The sequence below is a fragment of the Vespa velutina genome, chromosome 15 (assembly GCF_912470025.1).
Source record: "Vespa velutina chromosome 15, iVesVel2.1, whole genome shotgun sequence".
NCBI lineage: Eukaryota > Metazoa > Arthropoda > Insecta > Hymenoptera > Vespidae > Vespa > Vespa velutina.
In genome coordinates this window covers 2260361-2272046 of record NC_062202.1, presented here as the reverse complement: position 1 = coordinate 2272046, position 11686 = coordinate 2260361, and the positions used below count along the sequence as shown (strand labels likewise).

At 36.4% G+C, this 11686-nt stretch overlaps 1 long non-coding RNA gene across 1 annotated transcript in view; it reads left to right on the top strand.

Annotated features, from left to right (window-relative positions):
- The window catches only part of LOC124954469, a 3826-nt gene extending 3379 nt beyond the window's left edge, over window positions 1-447 (top strand). The window contains exon 3 of the long non-coding RNA XR_007102553.1: window positions 1-447. This exon is cut by the window's left edge and continues 63 nt beyond it. This is a non-coding gene — a long non-coding RNA (uncharacterized LOC124954469).
- Window positions 448-11686: the final 11239 nt, after the last annotated feature.

Below are 11686 nucleotides of genomic sequence, written 5' to 3'. Positions count from 1 at the left end.
ATCGATTCACCGATCGATCCCTAGCATAACGCGATCAAGCAAGAACACCGGCGAGGCTGCCAACCGCAGAGAGAATTCCTCGTTGGCACTGGCTGACGTTCTCGATCGATTTTGCGAAGGGCAAAAAGTGAATTCGAGAGGGGAAGGAGGATGAGTAAGACACGAGATCTATCAGCGATATTACTCTATAGTCTGCCTTTAAACACAGTACGTAAGTAAGTTATACTTTTACTTTTATGAATGAGTCTCATACAATTAGAAAAGTGCATAATCTCGTTTTTACGAGTTCGACCATGATCTTGAATTTTTAATCACGATCTTATCATCATCTCGTCGTCTTGATCACTTGAATACCTTATCCTACTCGAGTATCTTTTCGAAGGCGGCTCTCGATGAAATATAAAAATCGAGAAAAGATCGTAGTTCTTCTTCGAAGGTCGTCGTCGTCGTCATCGTCGTCGTCGTCGCCGTTGTCGTCGTTTTTTTTTTTCAAGGTTACCGGTGCACCCTCAGATCGTGCGTGCTTCCAACAAATAAATTGATTTATCAAACGCGTAATGAGTATAAATTGTATACCGATTAATGCGTTCGTTCGATCAAAAAAAAAAAAAAAAAAAAAAAAAAAAAAAAGAAAAAAAATAGAAGCGAAAGAAAGAAAAAGAGAAAGAGAAAGAGGAAGGGAAACGGTAAGATAAAATGAAAAAGAAAGAAAGGGACGAGGAAACTGGAACGAGATGTAAATCCTTTCGTGCATTGCCCGGTCATTTATTTATTCGCGAGAATTGTGGTGTGGTGGTGGCCAGTGGGAAAGGGCCGGATAGTAGCATTTATTTATTCCCTTGGGAGATTACGAATCTGGTAGTAGTCCGTCGGAGAATGATTCTCATAATTGGCGAACGCGATAGCCGCCTCTCTAATAGCGATACTTCGAGAGAGAGAGAGAGAGAGAGAGAGAGAGAGAGAGAGAGAGAGAGAGAGAGAGAGAGAGAGAGAGAGAGAGAGAGAGAGAGAGAGAGAAAGTAAGAGAGAGATCGCAGGAAAAATCTCTCGTGGAGACCGCGAGAGAGATCGTAACATAAATTCTACCGATAATGAGATGGGTAAATATCGGTTGCCACGCACGTTTAACCGGAATACCTTGGAACTAAGGCTTGCCCGGAACACTGAAGAAGAGAGTTATTGAATCCGTATCGATCCATGCACGAATCGATTCGTGCCGTGCTCTCATTTTTTTGGAGACTTTTTCTCTTACGTCGGTAACTCTCTTCAAGTGTTTTCTCTCTTCTCTTCCTTCTCTCTCACTCTTTCTTTCTCTCTCTTTCTTTCTCCCTCTCCCCGTCTCCTAATAATAATAAGAAATGGTTTTATTATTGTAATCGATAATTATACTTCTAATCTCGCATCTTGCATTTTAATTTACGGTACCGGAATGATACTGTATCGATCGATATTGAATATATCATATGTTAAAACCTATTAATTATTGTATAAATATATGCTTTCGTAGAATGATAAACTAGATCCTCCCTTTGCTAATATTTTTATTATCTTTTATTTTGTTTTAATTCATATAGAAAAAGTAGAAAAAGTAGAAAAAGTAGAGGTATTCTATGAATATATACATATATATATATTTTTTTTTCTTTTTTAAACGTACGAGAAAGACTTCTCCCCCTTTTTTTTTGTTTAATAAAACTGATACGTATACTGATTCGTCTTGATAATTTTATTCTTATACTCGTACGAAAAGATATGTACATATGTATAACTCACTCGAAGATTACTCTCTTTTTCTCTCTCTCTCTCTCTCTCTTTCGTCTTGTAGGAACGTTCACGAACATGAAAGGCACGCATACTCTGGACAAATGCGCGGCATCGTTTTTGTCCTAGCAGAGCGTATCATTCGACGTATACAACGTTCGTTTTTGCCGCCTTGCTCGCGCGTAATTCGAAAAAGCTGACATTATGAAGAGCCCGGGCACGCGTAGGAAGGAGTGTAGTTAATTTTATGGCCTTGAAGTTTCGTTCTCCTCGCAAAATTCAAAGAGATTAAGGCGTGGGTAATCCGCGTGGAAGATCGATTCGAATGTCGGCTGATCTTCGTCACGAGGATTAGTTTAAACGGACGAACGATTCTTTTTCGTTTCATATCGAATCGAATTTAAAGATGAAATTGCTTATCGACCATTACATGACTATCTTTAAAATGACTACCTTCCGGTTTCCATCAATCTAAAATCAAAAGAAGAAAAAACTAATGCTACTGTGTATCTAATTTCGATAAAAGAAAATAAAGAAAGAAAAAAAAAAAGAAAAGAAAAGAAAAGAAAAAAAGAAAAATTATGAAATATGACATAGTTACTCGAGATCAACTTATTACAAACGATCAAACGATTTCTTTTTACATACGTATCTAATTGCGTATCGATCATTATATAATATCCACTTTGTGCTTTTCAAACCATGTAAAATTAGAACAAGCCAAACGGCAAGAAGGAAGAAATCGCCGATATATCTAACGTCGATGGAAAGATGAAGACAAATTGCACGTATTATCGTTTGTACGAGCTCGAGAGATCAAATCGTGACTAGAATCAGAATCGTGACCTGTTCCGAGTATCTAAATCTCACTTTGATGGAAATTTTCTTTTTTTGTCGAATGACGTTTCCTCGGCCTAAAAGAAACAAAAAGAAAGAAAAACAAAGGAAAAGAAAAAGAAAAAAATCTCGAGAAATATGAGATAGTGACAAATGTTTTAGCTCAATTTCTTCTTAACGTTGATAATCTAAAGTAAGAATAGAAAAGGTTGGTGGATAGCGCCACGAATATAATTTCCTTTCTTGTTGTAGTCAAGTCAGTAGTTAGTATAATAAAGACCGTTAACCTCAGTCAGCATGTCGGTTGTGTCGTTAAACGCTTCCTTTCCATAAAATTCCAAGTCCACCATAGACGCGACAATTTACTCGTCTTGGTATGAAGAGGAAAAGGAAGAGGTGGAGAGAAGAAAAGAAAAGGAACAACCAGAGCCCGGGTTAAGTTTACCGTTTTTACGACTTCGTTTCCGCTAATTTTAAGGTGAAACACTCGGACTGTATCTCGCCGACCTGAGACGAACTACTTCGAAGAAGAGAAAAGGCCGTTCGACATAGTCTGTTCTTTACGATTGTACAGAAAGGCCTTTTTTATCTCTCCTCTCTTTCTCTCTCTCTCTCTCTCTCTCTCTCTCTCTCTCTCTATCTCTCTATCTATCTATCTATCTATCTATCTATCTTATTTCTTGCCGAAGAAAGAAAATCTTTATTTTCGAGAGAGTATCAAATTGATAAAGTTTATACGAGTAAGGAATTCTTCGACCTAACTTATCTGAAAAAAAAAAAAAAGTTCTCATCGTATGATCGATGGTCTCCCATTGAGAAAAACTTTTCAACCATTTTGAAATTTGTTTCGCTCTTGATGTAACTCCGATGATGACTTCTCGATCGTTACGTTTCACTAGTCGAAATTAATTGGATCGATCGATTTTCTTTTTCTTTTCTTTTTATCCTTCTTCTTTTTCTTCTTCTTCTTCTTCTTCTTCTTCTTGATGATGATGATGATCACCTACCTGTATACCTGTAGAAAAGAAAGTGGATAGGAACAAATAGATTGACGAGGAGGGGAAAAAAAAAGTAACGAGCAAGAAGGAAAGGAGGAAGACTATACGCTCTACTGACTATAGCACACGCTCGCCGGCTGTCATCGACGATTACGTCAGGCTGCCCAAGGTGATCGGTAATGACACGTTACGTGTTACAAGACAAGAAGACAGTGATGCACTCGATGTCATTCGTGCCTATGACTCGAGTACTAGATGCTCAGAGAAAGGAGAAAAATCTTCTTGTCTGTCACGTCTCGTTATACTTCTCTCCTTTTATAGTTGTTCATTGTTCACTTCAAAAGGCTATATAATCGAAAATAGTTCCTATATTGTTATTAAATAATATATATATATATAAACTTTTATGAAAATTATAATGAAATAAATTAATATGTTAATGATAGATCATTTCTATTATTTTTCTATTAAATCTAATTTCATATAAAATCATTTAATTCTTGTACTAATGACAAGAAATCATAGCTTGTAAATGATCGATCATTCTTAACTAGTAAAGTTTGTCCTTCGAAGACACGAGTAAAGGAAAGAAATCGAGTAAAGAAAATAAAGAAAAGTTTGAGAAGCGCGAACGAGGAGGACGTAGGTCCCTCTTTTAACTCGCTAATGCATTTCCGATGTACATACATCCGTTCTCTAATCGAACGAAGAAGCTGAGCTTCGTAGCAAAGGATCTACTTAGTTGGTCTCACGGCAAGGTGTAACAGATCGTCCTGGCTCTTTCGTTTGAGTGTAAAAATCTTTTTCTTTTTATTTTTCTTTTCTTTCTTAGTAGACGATTGCGAATGAATTTGCGAGGGAAGACAACGATGATAAGAATTTACGAGAAAGACGAGCGAAAACGACATTCTCTCTCTCTTTCTCTCTCTCTCTCTCTCTCTCTTTCTCTCTCTCTCTTTCTTTCTCTTTCCTATCTTTCGAAAAATATACGAAAGAGTGCATTTTACGAAGTAGAGGTACAAGCAAAGAAACTGATAAATACAGTAAAATTCGCGTTTCTTTCTCCAGTGCCTCGTAAAATGCAAATGAGCGAGACAACGAAATGGAAAAGCCTGTCTCAACATTATTTCTAGCGGTAATTAGTTTGTCAAAGAGTAACGGGAAAATTCATAAAAATAACGACAATTCTTATAATAAACTTTCCGAGTGTTATTACTGGATGAATTAATAGACGATTGCCGATTGAGCTGAAATTACATTGAATATTTCAAAAACACATTTAACAAAGAAATATTCGCATCTAATCGTGTATTATAATTTTTTTTCTTCGCGTTTGATCGTGAATGCAATTAAAATTTCTTTTGAAAGATAAAAAAGAAAGAAAGAAAAAAAAAATAGAGAAAAAAGGATAACGAAAAAAAAAAAAAAAAAAAAAAAAAAAAACTATTTCATTTGAAAACGAGATCATCCTGCAGTAAGTCGAGAAATTTAAGTCGATTTAACGAATCTTATCTTGATTATCTAAATCTAAATTTACGGTGAATGTAATTTGCAAATTCTTCAGTAAATTTTCTCTCAGAAAGAAAAAAGTTTCCTGAAGACGGAATAATTGCTAAGATATATTTATCTTTAAGAACGATTAACGCTTTCTTTCGTATTTACTTAAGTATTTTAAAGTACATTCAAGATGACAAGAAGAAAGAAGAACGATGACGAGGAACGACGAGTCTACGTATAGCCACTTTCCATTTGTTGATAACCGTCTTGAACTTGGTCTGTTCTCGCAGTACTCCTATCTGCCTACTCTAGCAATTTCAGGATACTCTTCTCGTTGGAAATACTCTCGTATTATATTATCCTCTTTTTATTCCGGTACGAACGTGTTCCAGCATGTCGGCGGTCTCCTTTCTTCTAAACTTGCCATACGTTTCTTGTTCTCTCTCTTTCTCCCTCTCTCTTTCTTTCTCTCTCTCTCTCTCTCTCTCTCTCTCTCTCTCTCTCTCTTTCATTGTTAAATATCTAATTATTTTGAAACGAAACAAAAGTCCTCTATCCTTCCTTATTTTTAATATAATTATATTAACGTAATCAATATGAACAATTAGCTAAAATATTAATGAAACTAATTATATTAATTATTGAAAAAATTTACGCATAATATTATAACAAATATATTTTCTTTTCTACATCCAATATATACACGCACACACGTAATCCTCTCTTTCTCTCTCTCCCTCTCTCTCTTTCTTTCTTTCTCTCTTTTTCCTTAGATATTTTGGTTTTTATAAAAAAAACTTTTAGATCGAAGCTACAGAATTTCGGTGATAATCAAATTTGTTTCCCCCTTCTCTGTCTTTCTCTCTATCCTTCTCTCTCATTTGTTTGCAAGGTGCGAAAATTTGCTTGCATGAGCGGCGCCAGCTCATCGAAGAAAAAAATCTTGCTTAGAATACATACATAAGCGTGGCACGTAAGATACCAATCGTATTATGTGCAAGAACGTAGTGTTCGAGAACACGTTGTGCATAATAATACGCTTTTTCGAAGATCGTTAATTCGATTTTACTCGTGAAAAGGTTTTTAAAAGAGATAAAGCTGCAAAAAAGAAGAAAGGAAAAAGAAAGAAAGAAAGAGAGAGAGAGAGAGAGAGAGAGAAATGCTGAAGAGGGTGGTAAGCTTCACCAGTAAGAAGAAAGACAAACAAATCGTATATCTCGCTTATGCCTGTTGACCGAACCTTTCGAAATTTTTCTAATAGCTTCCACGAAAGGGTACTCTTTGAACTTGCCGTATTTGCTGTGCGTGTATCAGAGGTGTGTATCTGGCTATTTGCATATTTTCAAGAGAGTCTCTCAGACTCTCCTCTACGGAATCTCTCTTTATCTCTCCTCCTCCCCCTCGCCCTCCTCTCTCTCTCTCTCTCTCTCTCTCTCTCTCTCTCTCTCTTTGACTCTTTCTCTCTTCTTTTATCCAAACGAGAAACGACCTCGTTTTCTTGCATCGTCGTCTGGACTCCTCTCTTTTTCTTTTTCGTTTCTCTCATTCTACCGAGGTTATGCGATACACTTAGCTTTCAAGCCTCGCATTCAAGAGCTCGAGGAAGATCGCGAAAGATCGGTATCGTGCACGATCTCGTTTGGTGTCACGATAATATGTTCCCTTTCACGCTATTAAACGTTCTGAGAAAAATAATGACAAAAGATTATAGGTTTAAGATAAGTATCTTCTCTCTCGGTAAGCGTTATTTTTGGAAATTTTATCGAAATTTTTAATGGCCTTTAACGGTAATCATCTAATCAGCTTATTATGTATGGTATTTAAGAAATAACAAGATGAAATTTAAAAAAAGAAAGAAAGAAAGAAAGAAAGAAAGAAGAATAGCATTAATAAGCACGGAGAAGCGGAATTAACATTAATTTTTACGACAATATTTATAACGAAGAAAAAAATTATGATACCACGATCAATTAATTTGTTTCTAAAATAGCTATAACAATTCGTTACCGAAGTTATTGACTTATCTTACTGAGAATATGTTAATCGTCCACTTTTCTCTATTTTAGTTGACATACATATATGCACAGCAAACTTACATTCATGTATGTGTGTATTCAAGAGACGAGTAAGTACTTGTGTGCGCGCAATTTAATCAGCGCGCTGCCTTCGAAACCATAATCGTCTTCTCCTTCTCTTCACTACTAACATTACTACCGCGGAGGGGGAGTAGATGATGTGGGGAAAAAGAAGAAGAAAGGGAGTTAGAGGGATAAGGAGGGAAGGAGGATTACTGGCCGCAGGTCACGATTCTCTCTTCACCAAGAGTTTCTTTCCTCCTTCACAGATTCTCTCTTTCTCTTTCTCTTTCTCTTTCTCTTACTTCGTTTCCTCGCCTTCAAGGGAAAATAGTTTAATCACCGTGATTAATAATAATCGCGACGACTTATCATCGTGTTTTTACGTTTCGATGACAGCAAGAATACCGCATGGAATTAGAAGAAAACGATGAGATAAAAAGATAAAGGGAAGGGAGGAAGAGAAGGGAGGTATGGGGGGTCCCTTAACCTTGCTGACCTCGATGGCATCTAATTAGTTCGTTCTTCTTAGTCTTCTTACTTTTTTTTTTCTTTTCTTTTCTTTTCTTTTCTTTTCTTTTTTTTTTCTTCTGTTTTCATCCATTTTGTTCCTTCCTTTTTTTCTTTTCTTCTCTTCATGCACACTCTCGTGGCAACGAGTCTCGCGACTTTCTTGGCCCGCATCGTCTATGGTAATAAGCAAACTATCGATGTAGAGAGAAAAGGAGAGAGCATCGGCGACAAAAACTAGTTTATTAATATGGGAAGCACGCTCGGCTTAATCTACGTCGGCTCGATACCACGAAGTTGTAGTAAAAGAAGAAGAAGAAGAAGAAGAAGAAGAAGAAGAAGAAGAAGAAGTAAAAGGAAAAAAGAAGAAGAAGAAGTAGAAGTAGAAGAAGAAGAAATCGACGAATCCTCAAGATCGAAGAAAATCACCCTCGGGCTACCATATTTTTCTTTTTTTTTTCTTTCTCTCTCTATCTCTTTCTCTTTCTCTTTCTCTGTCTCTCTGTCTCTCTCTCTCTCTCTCTCTCTTTAATCGTTTCGACATTTTTCTATATATCATTAACTCTCTCTCTCTCTCTCTCTCTCTCTGTCTGTCTCTCTGTCCCTCCCTTTTTCTCTTTATCGTAACGATATTCATCGTGCCGGTTTTGCCTCGTTGGAAGATAAAATAGCATCGATTTTGTGCACCGGCTAGGTTGCTTTTATTATTTCGATTCATGCATCTCTCTACCAGCAACATTTTCTTATCCTTTTTGTTTCTTTTTCTTTAAAAAGACCGACGACGGTAGTCCAAGCCTTTCACGCTTCTCCGCGGCTTTCAGTTTCTCTTAGCTCTTTATGACACCTGAGGGTAGTCCGCGAAGTACTTCGTCGAAAAAGAAAAAAGAAGATAAAAAAAGAAAAAGAAGGAAAGAAAGAGAAAGAGAGAGAGAGAGAAAGAGAGAGAGAGAGAGAGAAAGAGACAGAAAGAGAGAGAGGAAAGAGAGGAAGATAAAAAGATATCGCTGTGCTCGAGGTATACATGTCTCGACGCTGATCGATCGGTTCTCCACTACAGAGATAACATTTACCTTTATTATTATTATTTTTTTATTTCTTTTAATTTTCTCGACAGAATTTTGAAATATCATATTTTGAATTTATAATGACATGTATACGTTTAATGTTCACTGATTTTCTTTTCCCTTTTCCCTTTTCTTTTTTTCTTCCTTTTTCTTTTTTATGACCATATTTATGTACGCATCTTTTCTCTTTTACAAGCACGATCCTCATCTCTTCATGGAGAATCTTCTTGGCATTCACTCAGCCTCCGGCTTAGATACTATGTGAACGCTTGAGAAGACTCAATAAGCTTATGTTAATCCAATGCCCCGAAGTGGTCCCTTTCCATGCGATTATTAAAATCAAAATTGGAATTTCTTTTGAAAAATTCGTCTCGAATGAAAATCTTGAAATCTTCGCCGATGGTTTCATTTCTATTTTCATAGCGCGAAGAGAAACAGTGTGAGAAAGAGATAGAGAAAGAGAAAGCAAGAGAGAGATAGAGAGAGAGATACAAAGAGAGAGGAAGAGAGAGAGAGAGAGAGAGAGAGAGAGTCGGTCAGCTAAGAAAATTGCAGGGTCATTCGCACGTACGTAGAACTATGTACATTCGTATGTACGTTCTCGTCGTTGTTCTGAAGAAAAGTAAGAGAAAGAGATAGACAGAGAATGAGGTTCTCTGCCCTCATCTCTCGCTAGGTTCTACGTTTACGAGCGTTGTGTTCGAGGATGTCACGAAACGTCGTCTCATCGCAGACGAGAACCACGAAGAAACGGCGGTTACGGAAGAGATGCGCTGTTAATAAATAACCACGGCTGCCTAGTACTCGTAACTTCTTCGAGAGATAGACAGAAAGAATAGGACAGGAAGTTGTGTCACGTTCGTCAAAGCGCCAACCGCGGAAATATCAAACATGGACGGTCACAATTTTGTCGTTAGCCGCGTGACGATGATACCCTCTCTCGGCCTTAATTTTCCTACTCCAGTACAATTCGATTCGCATCGTAAACTCTTGGGCACGAGTTCACGTTAACACTTCTTACTTTCCATTGGTGCTCATAATATGTCGTGAAATTTACGATGCATACGAGTTCATTTATCAGTTTCTCTTTCGAGCAAAAATTGATGTTTCTCGAGTGAATGTAATTAGAAGGGGGGAATAATATTCCATAAGAAAATAACAATGTCATTAAAAAGAAAAAAGAAAAAAGAAAAAAGAAAAAAGAAACATCAAAAAGAACGATAAGACACGAATAAAGCGAATCCATTAATGTCGCGTGTTGTTATTAAAAGGAAACAAAAAATTTCAATTAAATCCAAAAAAAAGAAAAAAAAAAAAAAAAGACAAAAATTTAATTTCATCTTCGATTTTCTACGTTAGCATCTTGGATCGATGCCTAAAAGCTTACATTCAATTTGCACTTTATAAAACTTCCTCTTGGTCTTGTGTTTAAAACGTAGCTCGTCGGTAAGGCGTTAAATCAGTTTTAATGCGAGCATAAAGAGAACTTTCCGCTATGAATGCAACCGAGGTAACGGCCGTTTCAACTTCCACGCGCGACCCAATTTTCTTCGGGGGGCTCTTTCGAAACTTTGATAGATCGTAAACTTCACGGCGATTAATATTAAAAAGACTGGTGTGCGTGTGTGCGTGTTCTGTGTAAAAATTTAACCCGGTAAACTTTTAACAATCGCTCACTTTTTTCTACGCGGCATCAAGAGGACTTCCAGTGATATCACGATGGTGTTTTCTTCAAAGATTAAACACTTCCTTTAACCTTTAGAAAATTTCATCCCAAGCGAATCTTTTAAATTCTAAAAAAAAAGAAAAAGAAAAGAAAAAGTCTTCATTTCCATGCAATTTCAATAATAGTAATGATCTTTTAATCGCGTTCGGCTTTTTTTGTTTTTTTTTTGTTTGCTTCGTTTATAAAATAAAAAGTAATATACTGAGTACGATACTTTATCCATAATAATAAACTTTTTTTATGACAACATTTAAGAGTTTTCGATATCCGTGGTTATTACATGAGAAAAAGAAGTTTTAAATGGCATATTGAAATAAACACAACTTTTTTAACCTTTAAAGAATTCTCTTAATTATATGATTATATGAAAGTAAATAATTAATTTGATAGATAATTAACTTTTTTTTTTTTCCTCTTCATTTATAAATCCCTCATAAAGTTTTAATAGATATTACGATACGAGCAATAATTATAATTTATTTATCTATCATAGATGAAATAATAAATTACTTTACTCTGCGAAAGGTAGTTTTGTAAGAGAACGGAAGTACAATAAAAGTTGATAGATCGAAGGAATTCACTTAAATTGCAATTGGAGATCGTCTCTGAAAGCAGTAATAAACGCCTTAACCGCTAATGCAACTCGGCAATGGACTGAATGCACATATTCTCTCTTTCTCTCTTTTTCTTGTCATTTTTACGCCTGTTGAAACGGCGTTAATGCGAAGCCGGCGCTCGACCTGCATTCCGTGTGCCCTTTTGTTCGGGGAAAAGGATCTTTAAAAAAAAAGAAGAAAGAGATAGATGTAGAGAAAGAGAGAGAGAGAGAGAGAGAGAGAGAGAGAGAGGGAGAGAAAGAGAGTGGGGAGAGGGATGAAAGAGAAAGAGAGAAAGAGATAATATTTGCAAAGCTAATCGTAATACGAGCGACACGAGAGTGTCGTCTCATCTTTTCTCCTTTTTCCTTCCCACGTCGTTCTGCAAGTCACGTTCACGACGCGTGGAATCGCCTGTACTTCTTGTCATTCTCTCTTTCTCTTTCTCTTTCACTTACTCACTCTTTTCCTATCTGATAGAGAAAGATGGAAGATCACCTACCATCCGATCTCTTGTCCTTCTTTCCTTTCCTTTTTTTTTTTTTTCTTATTTTTCTTCTTCTTTTTCTTCTTCTTCTTCATCTTCTTCTTCTTCTTTTTCTTCTTCTTCTTCTTTAGGCGC